The following is an 18,988-nucleotide window of genomic DNA, read 5'->3' as shown; positions in this document are numbered from 1 at the left end:
GTGGTGCACCTACAACATGACTGACAAACATTAATGTACAATTGAAATTTCACAAGATTGTAACCCATCAATAACTCAATAAAAAAAACAAAACCAGGCAATAAAATCACTTGTAAAAGTAAAAATATAGTAAAGGTAGCAGATCAACTACAGGTGAAGATAATATGAAGGTTAAAAGACAAATATACTAAAATCAACTATTTCAATGATAAGAGGGTAATGGATAGACACACACTAAACAAGAGATTATCTATGATTTCAATACCATGAAATGTGGGAGGAGGGGAGTGAAAAAGTAGAGCTTTTAGAAAGAGGTCAAGCTAAAGAGCCTATCAACTCAATATAGACTGTTATATACATAGAATTTTAAATAAGATCATCATGGTAATCACAATTCAGAAACCTATAATAAGGAAGCAAAAAAGTAAGACAAAAGAAATCACACATATTACTAAAGAAAGCCATCAAACCACCAGGGAAGAGAGCAAGAGAAAAAGACAGGAACAGAGACGAGCTACCAAAACACCTAGGAAAAAAAGTAACAAAATGGCAATAAATACATATTTATCCATAGCTACTTTAAACGTCAATGGACTAAATGGTCCAATCAAATGCCATAGGGTGGCCAATTGGATAAAAAAATAAGACCCACGTGTATGCTGCATACAGGAGACACAGTTCACACCTAAAGACACTCACAAACTGAAAGTGAAAGGACGGAAAAAGATATTCCACGTAAATGACAAAGAAAAGAAAGCGGGGGTAGCAATACTTATATCATACAAAATAGACTTTAAAACAAAAACTGTAACAAGAGACAAAGATGGGCACTACATAATGATAAAGGGAACAATCCAACAAGAAAATGTAACACTTGTAAATATCTATGCACCCAACATAGGAGCACCTAAATATGTAAAGCAATTATTAACAGACATAAAAGGAGAAATAGATAGTAACACAATAATAGTAGGGGACTTTAACACTCCACTTACACCAATGGATAGATCATCCAAACAGAAGATCAATAAGGAAACACTGGCCTTAAAGGACACATTAGACCAGATGGACTTAGTAGATATATACAGAGCATTCCATCCAAAAACCACAGAATACACATTCTTTTCAAATGCCCATGGAACATTCTCCAGGATTGATCACACATTAGGCCACAAAACAAGTCTCAATAAATTTAACAAGATTGAAATAATACCATGCATCTTTTCTGACCATAAAGGTATGAAACTAGAAATCAACTACAGGAAGAAAACCAGAAAAGCCACAAAAATGTGGAGGTTAAACAAAATGCTACTGAAGAGTGATTGTGTCAATGAAGAAATCAAAGGAGAAATAAAAAAATTCCTGGAGACAAAGGAAAATGAAAACACTACATGCCAAACTCTGTGGGATACAGCAAAAGCAGTTCTAAGAAGGAAGTTTATAGCAATTCAGGCCTACCTCAACAAACAAGAAAAATCCCAAACACACAATCTAACAGGGCATCTAAAGTTACTGGAGAAAGAACAACAAACAAAGCCCAAAATCAGCAGAAGGAAGGAAATAATAAAAATCAGAGCAGAAATGAATGAAATAGAGACTAAAAATCAACAGAAAAAGATTAATGAAACCAAGAGCTGGTTCTTTGAAAAGATAAACAAAATTGACAAACCATTAGCTAAACTCACCAAGAAAAAAAGAGGAAAGGCTCAAATAAATAAAATCAGAAATGAAAGAGGAGAGATTACAAGGGACACCTCAGAAATACAAAAGATAATAAGAGAATACTATGAAAAGCTATACGCCAACAAATTGGATTATCTAGAAGAAATGGATAAATTCTTAGAAAGATACAACGTTCCAAAAGTGGACCAAGAAGAAGTAGAGAATTTGAATAGACCAATCACCAGTAAGGGGATCAAAACAACAATAAAAAACCTCCCAAATAATAAAAGTCCAGGACCAGATGGCTTCCCTGGTGAATTCAAGCAAACATTCAAAGAAAAATTAATACCTATCCTTCTCAAACTCTTCCAAACATTTGAAGAGGAAGGGAGGCTTCCTAACTCATTTTATGAATCTAACATTATCCTGATACCAAAACCAACTAGGACAACACAAAGAAAATTACAGGCCAATATCACTGATGAACATTGCTGCAAAAATCCTCAAGAAAATACTAGCAAATCGAATACAACAATACATTAAAAAGATCATACATCATGATCAAGTGGGTGTCATTCCAGAGATGCAGGGATGGTTCAACATCTGCAAATCTATCAATGTGATACAGCACATTAACAAAATGAAGAATAAAAATCACATGATCATCTCAATAGATGCCAAGAAAGCATTTGACACGATACAGCATCCATTTATGATAAAAACTCTAAATAAAATGGATATAGAAGGAAAATACCTCAACATAATAAAGGCTATATATGACACATCCACTGCAAATATCATTCTCAATGGAGAAAAACTGAAAGCTATCCCTTTAAGGACAGGAACCAGACAAGGATGCCCACTTTCAGCACTCTTATTTAGCATAGTATTGGAAGTCCTAGCCAGAGCAATCAGGCAAGAAAAAGAAATAAAAGGGATCCATATTGGAAAAGAAGAAGGGAACGTGTCACTCTTTGCAGATGACATGATTTTACATATAGAAAATCCTAAAGAATCCACTAAAAATCCTTTAGAAACAATAAAAGAATACAGACAAGTCATGGGATACAAAATCAACGTACAAAAATCGGTTGCATTTCTATACACTAACAAGGAAGAAGCAGAAAGTGAAATTAAGAATACAATCCCATTTACAATTGCAAGAAAAAGAATAAAATACCCAGTAATAATCTTAACCAAAGAGGTGAAAGATCTGTACACTGAAAACTATAAAACATTATTGAAAGAAATCGAAGAAGACACAAAGAAATGGAAAGATATTCCGTGCTCTTGGATTGGAAGAATCAACGTTGTTAAAATGTCTATACTTCCTAAAGCAATCTATAGATTCAATGTAATCCTTATCAAAGTTCCAACAACATTTTTCACAGAAATAGAACAAAGAATCCTAAAATTTATATGGAACGACAAAAGACCCCAAATAGCCAAAGGATTCCTGAGAAAAAAGAACAAAGCTGGAGGTATCATACTCCCTGATTTCAAATTATACAACAAAGCCATAGTAACCAAAACAGCATGATACTGGCACGAAAACAGACACAAATATCAATGTAACAGAATCGAGAGCCCAGAAATAAACCCACACATTTATGGACAGCTAATGTTTGACAAGGAAGCCAAGAGCATACGGTGGAGAAAGGAGAGTCTCTTCAATAAATGGTGTTGGGAAAACTGGACAGCCACATGCAGAAGAATGAAAGTAGACCATTACCTTACACCCTGCACAAAAATCAACTCAAAATGGATTAAAGACTTGAATGTAAGATCTGAAACCATGCAACTTCTAGAAGAAATCATAGCCAGTATGCTCTTTGACATCAGTCTTAGCAGCATATTTTCAAGTACCATGTCTGACCGGGCAAGGGAAACAAAAGAAAAAATGAACAAATGGGACTACAACAAACTGAAAAGCTTCTTCACAGTACAGGAAACCATCAACAAAACGAAAAGACAACCTAACAATTGGGAGAAGATATTTGCGAACCATATATCAGATAAGGGATTAATATCCAAAATATACAAAGAACTCATACAGCTCAACAACAAAAAAACAAACAACCCAAGTAAAAAATGGGCAAAAGATCTGAACAGAGATATCTCCAAAGAAAAGATACAGATGGCCAACAGGCATATGCAAAGATGCTCAACATCATTAGCTATCAGGGAAATGCAAATCAAAACTACAATGAGGTATCACCTCACTCCAGTCAGAATGGCTATAATTAATAAGACAGGAAACAACAAATGTTGGAGAGGATGTGGAGAGAAGGGAACCATTGCACACTGCTGGTGGGGCTGCAAACTGGTGCAGCGACTATGGAAAGCAGTACAGAGTATCCTCAGAAAATTAAGAATAAATCTACCATATGATCCAGCTATCCCACTGCTGGGTATTTATCCAAAAAACTTGAAAACACAAATGCATAAAGATACATGCACCCCTATGTTCATTGCAGCATTATACACAATAGCCATGTCTTGGAAGAAAACTAGGTGCCCATCAAGGGATGAATAGATAAAGAAGGTGTGGTATTTATACACAATGGACTACTACTCAGCCATAAGAAATGATGAAATACGGCCATTTGTGACAACATGGATGGTCTTTGAGGGTATTATGCTGAGTGAAATTAGTCAGAGGGAGAAAATCAAATTCCATATGATCTCAATCATAAGTAGAAGATAAAAACAATGACAAACAAACAGATAGCAATGGAAATTGGATTGGTCTTTACCATAGGGGAAGGGGGGGAGGTGGGAGGGCAAAAGGGGTGATTAGGCTCACATGTGAGGGGATGGACTATAATTACTCTTTGAGTGGTGAACATGATGTAATCTACACAGAATTCGAGATATATTATAATGAATATCTGAAAGCTATATAATGTTATAATCCATTGTAACTGCAATTACAAAATAAAAAAAAAATTTAAAAAGAATTGTGACCTGCTTTTGTACTCCAACCTGACAAAATAGGACATTTCTGTTATATGAAATATCACTTTTTAAAGAATATGTATTTTTTTCATGTGCTCTTGGTAAAGCATTCCCCAATGCTGTAGAGAATTATAAACCTACGCATATACAGATTTTATGTTCATATACACATAGAGATTATATATGCATAATTATAATCAGATTTATAAACAATGTCTTCAGGATCTTAAACTTCAGTTAGGAACAAAGAGTATATACAAGTGTTTACAAACAAAACTTGACTACACTACTCTGAAATTTATTTTAAGTTATTTAAAGAAGGAAAATGGTCAAGCACGTTTATGCTACACGATTAATAGAATTTTTTTCTAATTAAGCTTCAGAGGCCATAGAGCAATTTGCTGATTTCATTTCTTGCAAAAATTCTTCTAAACTGTAAATCCAAAAGCCACTGTTAAAGGAGTTTGCTTTAGATTAGACTGCGCGAGACTGGCTATTGCAAAAATAACAGCCAATGTGCAGAAAAAATACTTTTTTCTTCCAAAAATATTAAAGCAATATTTAAATCATCTAGACTTTAACTCACAATTTCAAGAATAAACACTTAAAATTAGCAAACAATACTCTAATAATTTGAGGAAATATATAATTTCCCTCTTAAAATTCCCAAATGTCAGCAATCTTTTTTTTCTTTCATTGTTATTCAACTCAAAAGAATAAATTCTGTTTAAAATGTGACACTCATCATGAAAGACAAGGAAAGACTGAGGAACTTTCACAGATTGAAGGATACTAAGTAGATTTGACAACAGAATTCAATGTGGGATTCTTCCTGGACTCTGTGACAGAAAAAAGGACATTAATGGAAAAACTCTTGGTATTCAAATACCATCTGTAGTTTAGTTAATAGGATTATGTCAATATTAATTTCTTGCCTTTGATCATTGTACTATGTTTATGTAATATGTTAACATTAGGGGAAGCTGGGTGAGGGGTATACATGAACTGTCTGTAGTATTTTTGGAAATTTTCTCTAAGACGAGCTTATTTCAAATTAAAAGCATGAAACAAAAAGAATAAGAAAGAAAGCCTATGAGAACTATGGGAAAAAATAAAAAGAAATAATGAATAATATATGTATCATTGAAGTTCCAGAAGGAGACAAGAGGGAGAAAGAGGTAGAAAGCTTATTTAAGGAAATAATGACTGAGAACTTTCCAAGCCTAGGAAGAGATTTGGACATCCAAGTTCGTGAAGCTAATAGGTCACCTCAAAATTTTAATCCAAAATGATCTTCTCCCAGACAAAGTGTATTAGAATTGTATAAAGCCAAAGATAAAGGGAAGATTTTAAAAGCAGCAGGAGAGAAAAAATAAATCTCTCAAACAAGGGAGTCCCCCATAAGGCTATCAGTAGATTTCTCAGCAAAGATCTTGCAGGCCAGGAGAGAATGGGATAATATATTCAAAGTGCTAAAAAAAAAAATGAAAAGAATGCTTTAACTAGCAAAGGTGTCCTTCAGAATTGAAGGCAACATAAAGACTTTCCCTAATAAAAATAGGCAGAATATTCATCACCACTAATCTTGCCTTACAAGAAATGCTGAAAGGAGTTCTTTGAGCTGAAACAAAGAGACACTAATTAGTAACATTTCAAAATATACAACACACTGGTAAATGTAAGAATATAGTCAGATTCAAAATACACTAATACTATTATATGATGAATAGTTAATTACTTAATTCTAGTATGAATGATAAAAAAGTACTAAAAATAGCTATAGCTGCAACAATTTGTTAATGGATATATAACATAAAAATACGTAAATTTTGACACACAAATATAAAAGGGAAGAGGTAAAAGGATAGAATTTTTGAATGCAATTGAAATTAAATTGTTATTGGCATAAAATAGACATATACGTTATGTTTTCTGTAAGCTTCATGGCAACTGCAAAGCAAAAACTTATAATACATACAGAAAGATAAACAGAAGATATTCAAAGTATACGACTATGGAAAGTCATAAGTTTATAAAGGAAGGAAACAAGAAAGGAAGAAAATAAAAATGCAACAAAAAGACAGCCAGCAAACAACTAACAAGATGACACTAGTAAATCCTTACCTGTAAATAATTACCCTAAATATTAATGGATTGAATTCTCCAACAAAAAGGCATAGAGTGGTTGATTGGATGAAAAAATAAGACCCAACTGTATGCTACCCTCAAGAAACTCACATCAACTTTAAGGACACACATGGTCTCGAAGTGAAGAGATGGAAAAAGATAGCCCACATAAGTGGAAACTAAAAGAGATCACGGGTGGCTATACTTATATCTGACAAAGTGACTTTAAGCCCAAACAAAAGATAAAAAGGTGAAAAGAGACAAAGATGATCATTATATAATGATAAGGATGACAATTCATCAAGAAGACACAACTATAATAAGTGTGTATGCACTCAACATTGGAGCACCTAAATATATTAAGCAAATACTAACAGATTGAAGGGAGAAATACACAATACAAAAATAGTAGGGTGCTTCAGGACCCTACTTTCAACAATGGATAGATCATCCAGACAGAAAATTATCAAGGAAATTTTGAACTTGAAGTATACTTTAGACCAAATGGAATTAAGAGATAGATACAAAACATTCCATAAATAACAGTAGAATATATATTCTTCTCAAGTGCACACGAAACATTATGCAGGATGGATCGCATGATAGGTCACAAAACAGGTTTTAGAAAATTTAAGAAGATTGAAATCATACCAAGTATCTTTTCTGACCACAAAGATATAACAGGAGGAAAGATGAAAACTCACAAATAGGTAAAGATTGAACAATACGATTCTGAACAACAAATGGATAAAAGTAGAAATCAAAATGGAAATAAGGAAATATCTTGAAACAAATGAAAATAGAAGCACAAAATATCAAAACCTATGGGTGCTGCAAAAACAGTTCCAAGAGGGAACTTTGTAGTGATAAATGTCTAAAAAAAAATACCTTGAGGATATTATGCTAAGTGAAATAAGTCAGACAGACAAAGTCAAATACTGTATGACTTCACTCATAAATGGAAGATAAAAACATCAACAACAAGCAAACACATAGATACAGACATTAGATTAGTGGTTACCAGAAGGGAAGCAGGGAGGGTACAGAGTGAAATGGGTATTGGGCACGTGTGTACAGTGATGGATGGTAGTTAGTCTTTGGGTGGTGGACATGATTTAGTCTATACAGAAATTGAAATATAATGATGTAGTATTGAAATTTATATAATGTTATAAAACAATGTTACCTCAATAAAATAAATAAGTAAAATAAAAGAGCTAAAATAAAGAACCTCACTTTACACCTCAAGGAAGCAGAAAAAGAATAACAAACTAAGTCCAAAGTTAGCAGAAAGAAGGAAATAACAAAGATCAGAGCCAAAATAAGAGAAAGAGAGACCAGAAAAACAACAGAAAAAAACAATGAAACTAAAAGTTGGTTTTTGGAAAAGATAAGTGAAATTGAAAAATCTTTAGCTAGACTAACTGAGAATAAAAGAGAGAAGATTCAAATAAATAAAATCAGAAATGAAAGATGAAACATTACAATTGATATCTCAGAAATACAAAGAATCATGAGAGACTACTATGAACAATTATGTGCCAACACAATGGACAATCTAGATGGATAAAATTCCTAGAAACATGAAATCTATCAAGACCTACTATGATTCTCCAAGAATCATGAATAAATAGAAAATCAGACGAATAATGAGTAAGGAGATTGAATGAGTAATCAAAAGCCTCTCAAAACAGAAAAGCCCAGGGCCAGATGGTTTTAGTGGTGAATTCTACAAAATATTTAAAGAAGGCTCAGATGATGGTTAGCGATTAGTGCTAATCCTTCTCAAACTCTTCAAAAAATTTGAAGAAGAGGAAACACTCCTAGATTCATTTTACAAAGCCAGTATTACTTGGTGCGAAAAGCTGGATAAGAACCCTACAGGAAAATATCCCTACACCACAGATTAATAGCCTTGATAAATATACAGGCATACCTCGGAGATGTTGTGGGTTCAGTTTCAGACCACTATAATAAAGCAAATATCATGATAAAGTGAGCCATGCGAATTTTATGGTTTCCTGGTGTGTATAACAGTTATGTTTGTACTATACAGTAGCCTATTAAGTGTGTAATAGCATTATTTCTAAGAAAACAATGCAAGTATCTTAATTAAAAAATACTTTATTGCTAAAAACTGTTAACCATAATCTGAGACTCCAGTGAGTCATAGTCTTTTTTGATGGTGAAGGGTCTTATAAAAAATGCAATTTCAAAAAAATGGCCTTGTGGAGGTGACATCAGCATGGTGTTGGAGTGAGTTGTTCCCTTTGTCTCTCCTCTCTATGTTACAACTATTAAGACATCCATAAGCCAAGAAAGGATTCTCTGCACAGCACACTAGAAAACCTGAGAGATACATACATCTCTACATCTGAAGATGGGTGAACTGGACCTTGTGTTGTTGGTCAAACCAGGTGAGAAGTGGCAGCAGCTCTTGCGACAGGAGGATCTTGTAACTGCGGCTGCACCTGAAGCCAGAGACTCCAGGAACTGAGGTAACACCTGTGGACAGGGGCCCTAGGAATACAGGCAGCCTATGCTCCCAGAGGCACAAGGAACCACTGTGATGCCCCATGACCAGAGGCTCTGGGAACTGCAATGGTATCTACAACCTGGGCCCCTCACTCTCTCCTAGTTGTGGTGCCTTTGACTCCAGCCCTTCCAGCAATGAGGACTGCATCCCAAGATTCCATTAACTCCAGGAGGGGTGGGTGTGCCTATAATCTGAGGTTCCAGGAATCACACCACCACTTGAGATCAGAGACTCTAGGAACCACAGTGACACTCACAACTCAGCTCCTCCTCTCCCCAAGCAGTGGTGAGTGATGGCTGTGACCTGAGGCTCCAGGAGCTGCAGTGGAGCCCATGAACTAGCCCCTCTGCCTCCCAAAGTGATGGTGATGACAATTTCAAACTCAGCACCCACAGCAGCGGCAATGCTAGCACCTTAAGAAAACCTGGGAGGAGAAGTGCAGGCAGTGCATGTGGCAATGGCACTGAGGCTTCAGAGAGCACAATAACAGTGGCAACAGAGCCCACACACTTGGTTCCCCCAGCTACAACGATACCCACAACATCAGCTTCCCTACTGTGGTTGCACACCTGCAGACCCAACAAACCCAGAAATGAAGGAGGTGCCTGTGGCCCTGGCATCCATCCCAATCTCCTCCTTCTCCATCACAGTGGGGGGAACCCACAATGCAAGAGGGAACCCATGCCCCTAAAGCAGCAGAGGTGCTCACAAGCCTGGTAACCCTGGTGGTAATGCCCACAACTGCAATTTCACTGTAAACAGCAAGGCACCAAAACCTTGGAGTCACAAGCAGCACAATGAGGATACTGATGACACCTTTGGCAGAGGTAGTTGAGGGCAGAAAGTGCAGGCTCTTAAATATAAACAGAAGATTCTCAGAATCAAAGTAAAAAAAGCCTTTCCTAAAGAAGAAAGTGTTTACTGCCACACATGCCCTGGCAGAGGAACAACTCATCAAGCACCACGACAGACTAAAGTAAGAAGTTATCACAAAGAAAAAGAAAATTGTCTGGAAACCAACCTTAAAGTCACAGAAGATTATGATCTAACTGATAGAGAATTTAAAATAGCTATCATGGAGAAACTCAATAAGCTATAAGGAAACTCACAAAGACTATTCAATGACCTCAGGAATATAATTAATGAACATCAGGAGTACTTCACCAAAGAGATTAAAACTCTAAAGAAGAACCAAACAGACATTCTAGAACTGAAGAATTCAATAAATGAGATGAAGAATAAAGTAGAAAGAATGAGAAATAGAGCAAATCATAAGGAAGACAGCATTAGCAAGCCAAAAGATAGAAATCTAGGCATGATTCAGGTGGAAGAGGAGAGAGAACTAAGATTTAAAATTGGAGAAGTTCTAAGAGAAATATCCAACTCAATTAGGAAAAGCAACATAAAGATAATGGGTATCTCAGAAGCATAAGAGAGGGAGAAGTGAGAAGGGAAGAAATAATAGCTGAGAAGTTCCAAAATCTTGGGAGGGAACTGGATATAAAAGTACATGAAACTAATAGAACACCTAATTATCTCAATGCAAAATGACTTTCTCCAAGGCACATTATATTAAAACTGTCAAAAGTCAATGATAAGGAAAGAATATTAAGGGTGGCCAGGAAGAAAAAGATAATAAGTTACAAAGACCCAACATTAGACTATGCAAATTTCTCAATAAAATCTCTACAAGCAAGGAGAGAGTGGAATGATATACTCAAAATATTGAAGGACAAAAACTATCACCAAAGAATATTCTATCCAGCAAAGTTACTTTCAAATATCAAGGAGAAACAAAGGCTTTCCCAGGCAAACAAAAGTTGAGGGAGTTCATCACTACTTCAGTTACCTTACAAGAAATCATGAAAAGAACTCTTCTACTGAAAAGAAAAGGCAAAGCTATACAAAATTTTAATCAAGGTGATAAATAGACAGAATCAGAAAATTGTATCTCTATATCAGACTAGGTTAGTAAGAATTTAATTATAACATTAAGTCTAAAGGGAAAGAAAGCACTAAAAGTAACCATAACCACTTCAATTTGGTAACAAACACACAACACAAAAAGAGATAGTTTGTGACAACAAAAACATAAAAGGGGAAGAGGAAAATGATGAAAACTGCATAGGCAAATGGAGATAAGCTGCTGTCATCTGAAAAAGTACTATCTCATCTTTGAGATTTTTTATACAAATCTCACTTTAACTAGAAAACAAAAATTTGGATCAGAGTCATGAAACAGATGAAAGAGGAAACTGAGAAACACATCACAGAACACCACCAAATTGAAATGCCAGACAGAAACATTAAGAAAAAGAAACAATGGAAATATAGAGCAACCAGAAAACAAAAGATAAAATGTCAATATTAATCCCTCGTATGTCAATAATCATTGTAAATGTAAATAGATTGATTTCACCCATCAAAAGACACAGTGGCAAGATGGGTTAAAAAACAAGACCTAACAATATGCTGCTTTGCATACAAACATAGGCTCAAACTGGAAGGATGGAAGACAATACTCCAAGCAAATGGCAAACAAAAGGAAGTAGGCATAACCATACTTACATAGACAAAATAGGCTTCAAGCCAAAAAAGTTAACCAAAGACAAAGATGGACATTATACAACGATAAAAGGAACATTCTACCAAATGGACATAAAACTTATTGATATATATATATATATATATATATATATATATATATATATAACCTAATATAGGAACACCAAAGTATATAAAACATGTATTAATAGACCTAAAGGGAGAAATTGACAGCAACACAATAATAGAAGGGGAATTTAACACTACACTTACATCAATGGATAGATTATCCAGACAGAAGGTCAATAAGGAAACATTGGCCTTAACTGAAACACTAGACCAGGTGAACTTAGATGAATATAACATTCTATTCAAAAGGAACAGAATACACATCCTTCTCAAGTGCACATGGAATATTACAAAAGATAGACTAAACATTGGGAAACAAAAAAACTCTAAATAAATATAAGAAGATTGAAATCATATTACGCATTTTTCTAACCACAATGGTGTGAAACTAGAAATCAACTACAAGAAGAAGGCTGGAAAAGTCACAAACATGTGACAACTAAACAACATGCTACTGAACAACTATTAGACCAACAAAGAAATCAAAAGCAAAACCAAAAACTACCTAGAGACAGATGAAAATTAAAATACCGCATACCAAAATCTGTGGAGGCTGAAAAAGTGGTACTAAGAAGGAAGTATATAGCAAATCAGGCCTACCTCAAGAAAAAAAAACAAAAAAAATCTCAAATACACCATCTAACACTACACTTAAAAGAACTAAAAAAAGAACAAACAAAGTTCAAAGTCAGTAGAAGGAAGGAAATAATAAAAGTCAGAGTGGAAATAAGTAAAGTAGAGACTAAAAAGACAGTGGAAAAGATCAAAGAAACTAAGACCTAGTTCTTTGAAAAGATAAGCAAAGTTGACCAACACTTAGCTATACTCACTGAGAAAAAAAGATAAGGCTCAAATAAATAAAATCAGAAATGAGGAATTATAATAGATATAACAGAAATACAAAGGATTATATAGAACACTATAAAAACTATATGCCAAAAAATTGGATAACCCAGAAGAAATGGATAAATTCTTAGAATCATTCAGTCTCTCAAAACTGAATCACAAAGAAATAGAGAATCTGAATAGACAAGTCACTAGTAAAGAGATTGAAACAGTAATCAAAAACCTCCCCCAAAACAACAATCTAGGACCAGACAGCTTCTCTGATGAATTCTACCAAACATTCAAAGAAGATTTAATATCTATCCTTCTCAACCTCTTCCAAAATATTGCAAAGGATGGGATACTTCCTACCTCATTTTACAACACTAACATTAGCCTGATAACCACAACCAGACAAGGACAACACAAAAAAGGAAAATTGCAGGCCAATGTCACTGATGAACGTAGATGCAGAGATCCTTAACAAAATATTAGCAAACTGAATACAACAATACATTAAAAGGATCATACACCACGATCAAGTGGGATTTACTCCAAGGATGCAGGGATGGTTCAACATCCACAAATCAATCAATGTGATATACCACATCAACAAAATGAAGAGTAAAAATCACATAATCATCTCAATAGATGTAGAGAAAGCATTTGACAAGATTCAACATCCATTTAAGATAAAAACTCTCAATAAAATGGATATATAAGGAAAGTACCTCAACATAATAAAGACCACATACATATATGAAAAACTCACAGCTAACATCATGCTTAGTGGTGAAAAATTGAAATGTAGCCCTATAAGAACAGAAACAAGACAAGAATGCCCACTCATTCTAGTCTGATTCAACATAGTAATGGAAGTCCTAGCCAGAGGAATTAGGCAAGAAAAAGAAATAAAAGTTATCCAAATTGGAAAGGAAGAAATAAAACTCACTATTTGCAGATGACATGATTTTACATATAAAAAACCCTAAAGAATCCAGCAAAAAACTATTAGAAATAATTAATGAATAAAGCAAAATTGCAGGATACAAAATCAATTACAGAAATCAGTTGCATTTCTGTACACTAACAACAAATTAGCAGACAGAGAAATCAAGAATATAATCCCATTTAAAATGGCAACAAAAAGCATAAAACACCTAGAAGTAAACTTAATCAAGAAGGTGAAAGATATGTACCCTGAAAAGTATGGCATTGTTGAAAGAAATTGAAGAATTCTTTCCATGCTCATAGATTGGAAAAATTAATATAGTTAAAACGTTCATATTACCTAACACAATCTACAGATTCAATGCAATCCTGATCGGAATTCCAATGACATTTTTCACAGAAATAGATAAAGAATCCTAAAATGTGTATGGAACAACAAAAGACCCAGAATAGCCAAAGCATTCCTGAGAAAAAGGAATAAATCTGGAGGTGTCACATGCTCTGATTTCAAAATATACTACAAAGCTATAGTAATCAAAATAGCAAGATACTGGCAAAAAAAACAGACACACAGACCAAAGGAACAGAATTGAGAGCCCAGAAATAAAACCACATATCTACAGACAACTAATTGTCAAAAGAGGAGCCAGAGACATACAAGGGGGAAAGGAAGTCTCTTCAATAAATTGGGTTTGGAAAACTGGATGGTCACATGCAAAAGAATGAAAGCAGACCATTATTTTACACCATACACAAAAATTAACTCAAAATGGATTGAGTGCTCAAATGAAAGACATGAAACCACAAGCTCCTAGAAGAAAATATAGGCAGCACACTCTGGCATCAGTCTTAGCAGCATCTTTTTGAATATCATGTCTCCTCAGGCAATGGAAACAAAAGAAAAAATAAACAAATGGACTTCATCAAACTAAAAAGCTTCTGCACAGCAAAAGAAGCCATCAACAAAACCAAAAGACAACCTACCAGTTGGGAAAAAATATTTGCAAGTCCTATATCAGATAAGTGGTTAATATCCAAATTATATAAAGAACTTATACAACTTAACAGCAAAAAAGTAATTAACCTGATGAAAAAATGGGCAGAGGCTATGAACAAACAATTTTCCAGAGAAGACATATAGATGTCCAACAGGCAATTAAAAAGATATTGTCCATTATTAATTATTAGGGAAATGCAAATCAAAACCACAATGAGATACCACCTCATAATTGCCAGAATGGCTATTATTAAAAAGAAAAGAAATAAGTGTTGGAGAAAAAAGAACCCTCATGCACTGCTGGTGGGAATGTAAATTGGGGCAGCCACTATGGAAAATAGTATGAGACTCCTCCAAATATTAAAAATAGAACTACCATACAATCCAGCTATTCCACTTCTTGGTATTTATTCAAAAACACACAAAAAATAATTTGAAATGATATATGCACCTCTATGTTCATTGCAGCATTATTCACAATAGCCAAGACTTGGAAGCAGCCTAAGTTCTTATCAACAGATGAATGGTTAAGGAAGACGTGATATATATATACACACACATACATACACAATGGAATACTACTCAGCCACAAAAAGATGAAATTTTGCCATTTGTGACAACGTGGGTGAAACTTCAGGGTATTATGCCAAGTGAAATAAGTCAGATGGAGAAAGACAATCACTATGATTTCACCAATATGTGGAAGATAAACAAAAAAAACATACATAAGGAGAACAGATTGGTGTTTACCAGAGGGGGAGGAGATGGGTGTAGTCTGAAAGTGGTAAAGGGTCACTTGTGTATGGTGAAGGATGGCAACTAGACTTTTTGTGGGAACATGATGTAGTCTATACAGAAGGCGAAATATAATGATATACACCTGAAATAAATATAACATTATAAACCAATGTTTCCTCAATAAAAAAATTAAAAATAGAAAATCAGCCATGTGTATGTGACTAAATAAAGGAACAAAGGTGCCTCACCTAGAGATTTTTTCAAAATTAGAAATTAATCAATTAATTCAAAATAGAAAACAATATCTGGGAAGTGCAATAAAGTGAAACACAATAAAATGAGGTATGCTTGTAGATGCAAAAATTCTCAGTGAAATATTAGCAAACAAAATTTAATAGCACACTAAAAGGATCATTCCCCACAATCAAGTGAGATTTATTCCTGTGATGTAAGGATGGTTCAACAGATGCAAATCAATATGTGATTCATCACATTAATAGAATGAAGGATAAAAAGCATATGATTATCTCAAAACTTGCAGAAAAAGCATTTGACAAAATACAACATCCTTTGCTGATGAAAATACTCAACAAATTGGGTATAGAAAACATATACATCGACACAATAAAGGTGACATATGACACTCAGCTAACATCATACTCAATGGTTAAATTTTAAAAGTTTTTCCTCTAAGTTCAGGAACAAGACAAGGATGTTCACTCTCACCATTTCTATTCAGAATAGTGCTGGAAGTCTTAGCCAGAGCAATCAGGCAAGATAAAGAAATAAAAGGCATCCAAGGAAGAAGTAAAATTGTCTTTGTTTGCAGATGACATGGTTTTATATATAGAAAATCCTGAAGACTCCATCAAAAAGCTGCTATATATAAATAAAAAATCCAGTAAAGTTGCAAGATTCAAAATCAGCTGAGAGAAAACAGTTGTTTTTCTATACACTAATAACAAAACATCTAAAAAAGAGATAAAGAGAACTCTATTCACAATAGCATCCAAAACATTGAAATACTCAGGAATAAATTTAACCAAGGAGGCAAAAGATTTCTGCACTGGAATCTACAAGACTTAGACGAAAGAAATTGAAGAAGACAAAAACAAATGGAAAGATATCCCATGTTCATGGATCAGAAAAAATTAATATTATCAAAATGTCTACACTACTTAAATCTGTCTCTAAATTCAACACAATTCCTATCAAAATTCCAATTGTATTTTTTACAGAAAGAGAAGAAGTAATCCTAAAAAGTGTTTGGAGCCACAAAAAACCCCAGAATAACCAAAGCAATCCTGAGAAAGAACAAAGCCAGCAGCATCACACTGATTTCAAACTATGCTACAAAACTAAAGTAATCAAAACAGGATGGTACTGGCTTAAATGTAGACACATAGATTAATGGGACAGAATTGATGGCCCAGAAATAAACCACGACACACAAGGTCAAGTAATATTTGACAAGGGAGACAAGAATAATTAATGGGAAAAGGATACTCTCTTCCATAAATGGTGTTGGGAAAACTGGATAACCACATGCAGAAGAATGAAATTGGACCCTATTACACCACTCACAAAAATTCACTCAAAATGGATTAAAGACAAACATAAGATCTGAATCCATCAAACTCCTAGAAGGAAACATAGGGATAAAATTCCTTGACGTTGGTCTTGCCAGCAATTTCCTGACTTTGACACCAAAAGCAGAGAGAATAAAAGCATAAATAAGCAAATGAGATTACATTGAACTAAAAAGTTTCTTCACAGCAAAAGAAACGATCAACAAAATGAAAAGGCAACCTGCAGAATGGGAGAAAATACTTGCAAACCATTAATCTGATAAAGGGTCAATATCCAGATTATATAAAAAATTTATACAACTCAATAGCAATAAAATAATCCAAATAAAAATGTGCAGAGAAACTCAATGGACAGTTTTTGAAAGAAGACATCGAAATAGCCAATAGGTACATGAAAAGATGCTCCACATCACTGATCATCAGGGAAATTCAAATCAAAACCACAATGAGATATCATCTCACACCTGTTAGAATGGCTATCATCAAAAAAACAAGCAAAAAGAAGTGTTGGTGAAACTGTAGAGAAAAAGGAACAGTTTGGCACTGTTGGTGAGAATACGAGTTGGTACCAGCCTTCTGGAAAACAATATGGAGGTTTCTTGAAGTGTTAAAAATAGAACTACCATATGATTCAGCAATCCTACTTCTGGGTATATAGCCAAAGGAGTTGAAATCAGGATCTCGTAGAGATATGCACACTCCCATATTCATTTCAGCATTTTCACAATAGCCAAGATATGAAAACAACTTAAACATCCATCGACAGATGAACAGGTAAAGAAGATATGGTATTCAGCCATGAGAAGAAAGAAATCCTGTCATTTGTGACAACTCGGATGAAGCTTTATGGCATTATGCTAAGTGAAATAAGTCAGACTGAAAAGGACAAAGGTTGTATGATGTCACTTATATGTAGAATCTAAAAAAAGCTGAACTCAGAGAAACAGAGGGCAGAGTGGTGATTACCAGAGGCAGCAAGTTGGGGGGAAATGGAAAGTTATTGGTCAAAGGGTACAAACTTCAAGTTACAAGATTAATAAGTGCTGGAATGTAATGTACAGCATGGTGATTACAGTCAATAATGCTGTAGTATATACTTGAATGTTGCTAAGAGAGTAGATCTTAAATGTTCTCACTACAAAAAATGAAATTATAATTATGTGACAGGATGGAGGTGTTAACTAATGTTATTGTGGTAATTATTTTGCATTATATAAATGTATCAAATCAACATGTTGTACAGCTTAAACTTATACAGGTTATAAATCAATTATATTTTAATAAACCTTGGAAAAAGTATATTCATTCATTTATAAAATAAATACCGATTGAGTGCCTACTATGTGTGAGTCACTGCTTAGGCTGCTAGGACACATGGATGAATAAGTCAAGTAAAGGCAAAGTGTAATATCTTGTGCTATCCATATTACCTGTTCCTTGTTTTATTTCCCTCTTGTGATTTGGTAGCTATGAAATATTGAAATATTTCACAACATATTTGAAATATTTCAAATAACACAGTTATTCGAATTACTGCAAGTGGTTCCTTTAAATTTTTAAAAATAAAACATACTTGGTGTGATATTTGTCTAAGTGAAAATGTCAAATTCGTTGTATAATTATTAATTAGAAACTTAATATTTGCTAACCCATAAGTACTGGAGAAACAGTGCCAAACAACGCAACTCTGATGAGGCTTACAGGGAATATAAATACTAAGTAATAATTGAAAGTGTAAAAATTTCAGTGAAATGGAATTATAGGATGATGTGGTATCAAATAAAATTGAAAATTAGCAGAGGTGGGAGGGCTAAGTCTTCAAGCTTTTGAAAACTAATAACATGGGGAAAGGTCATGATAGTTCTAATGTAAAAAATGGAATTTTAAACCCGTATATATAGTATGATCCAAATGTTTCTCTTATGATTATGA

Source organism: Equus przewalskii, chromosome X, assembly GCF_037783145.1.
Source record: "Equus przewalskii isolate Varuska chromosome X, EquPr2, whole genome shotgun sequence".
Classification (NCBI taxonomy): Eukaryota; Metazoa; Chordata; class Mammalia; order Perissodactyla; family Equidae; genus Equus; species Equus przewalskii.
The sequence above is the reverse complement of the archived record's forward strand: the minus strand, read 5'-3'. Positions refer to the sequence as shown.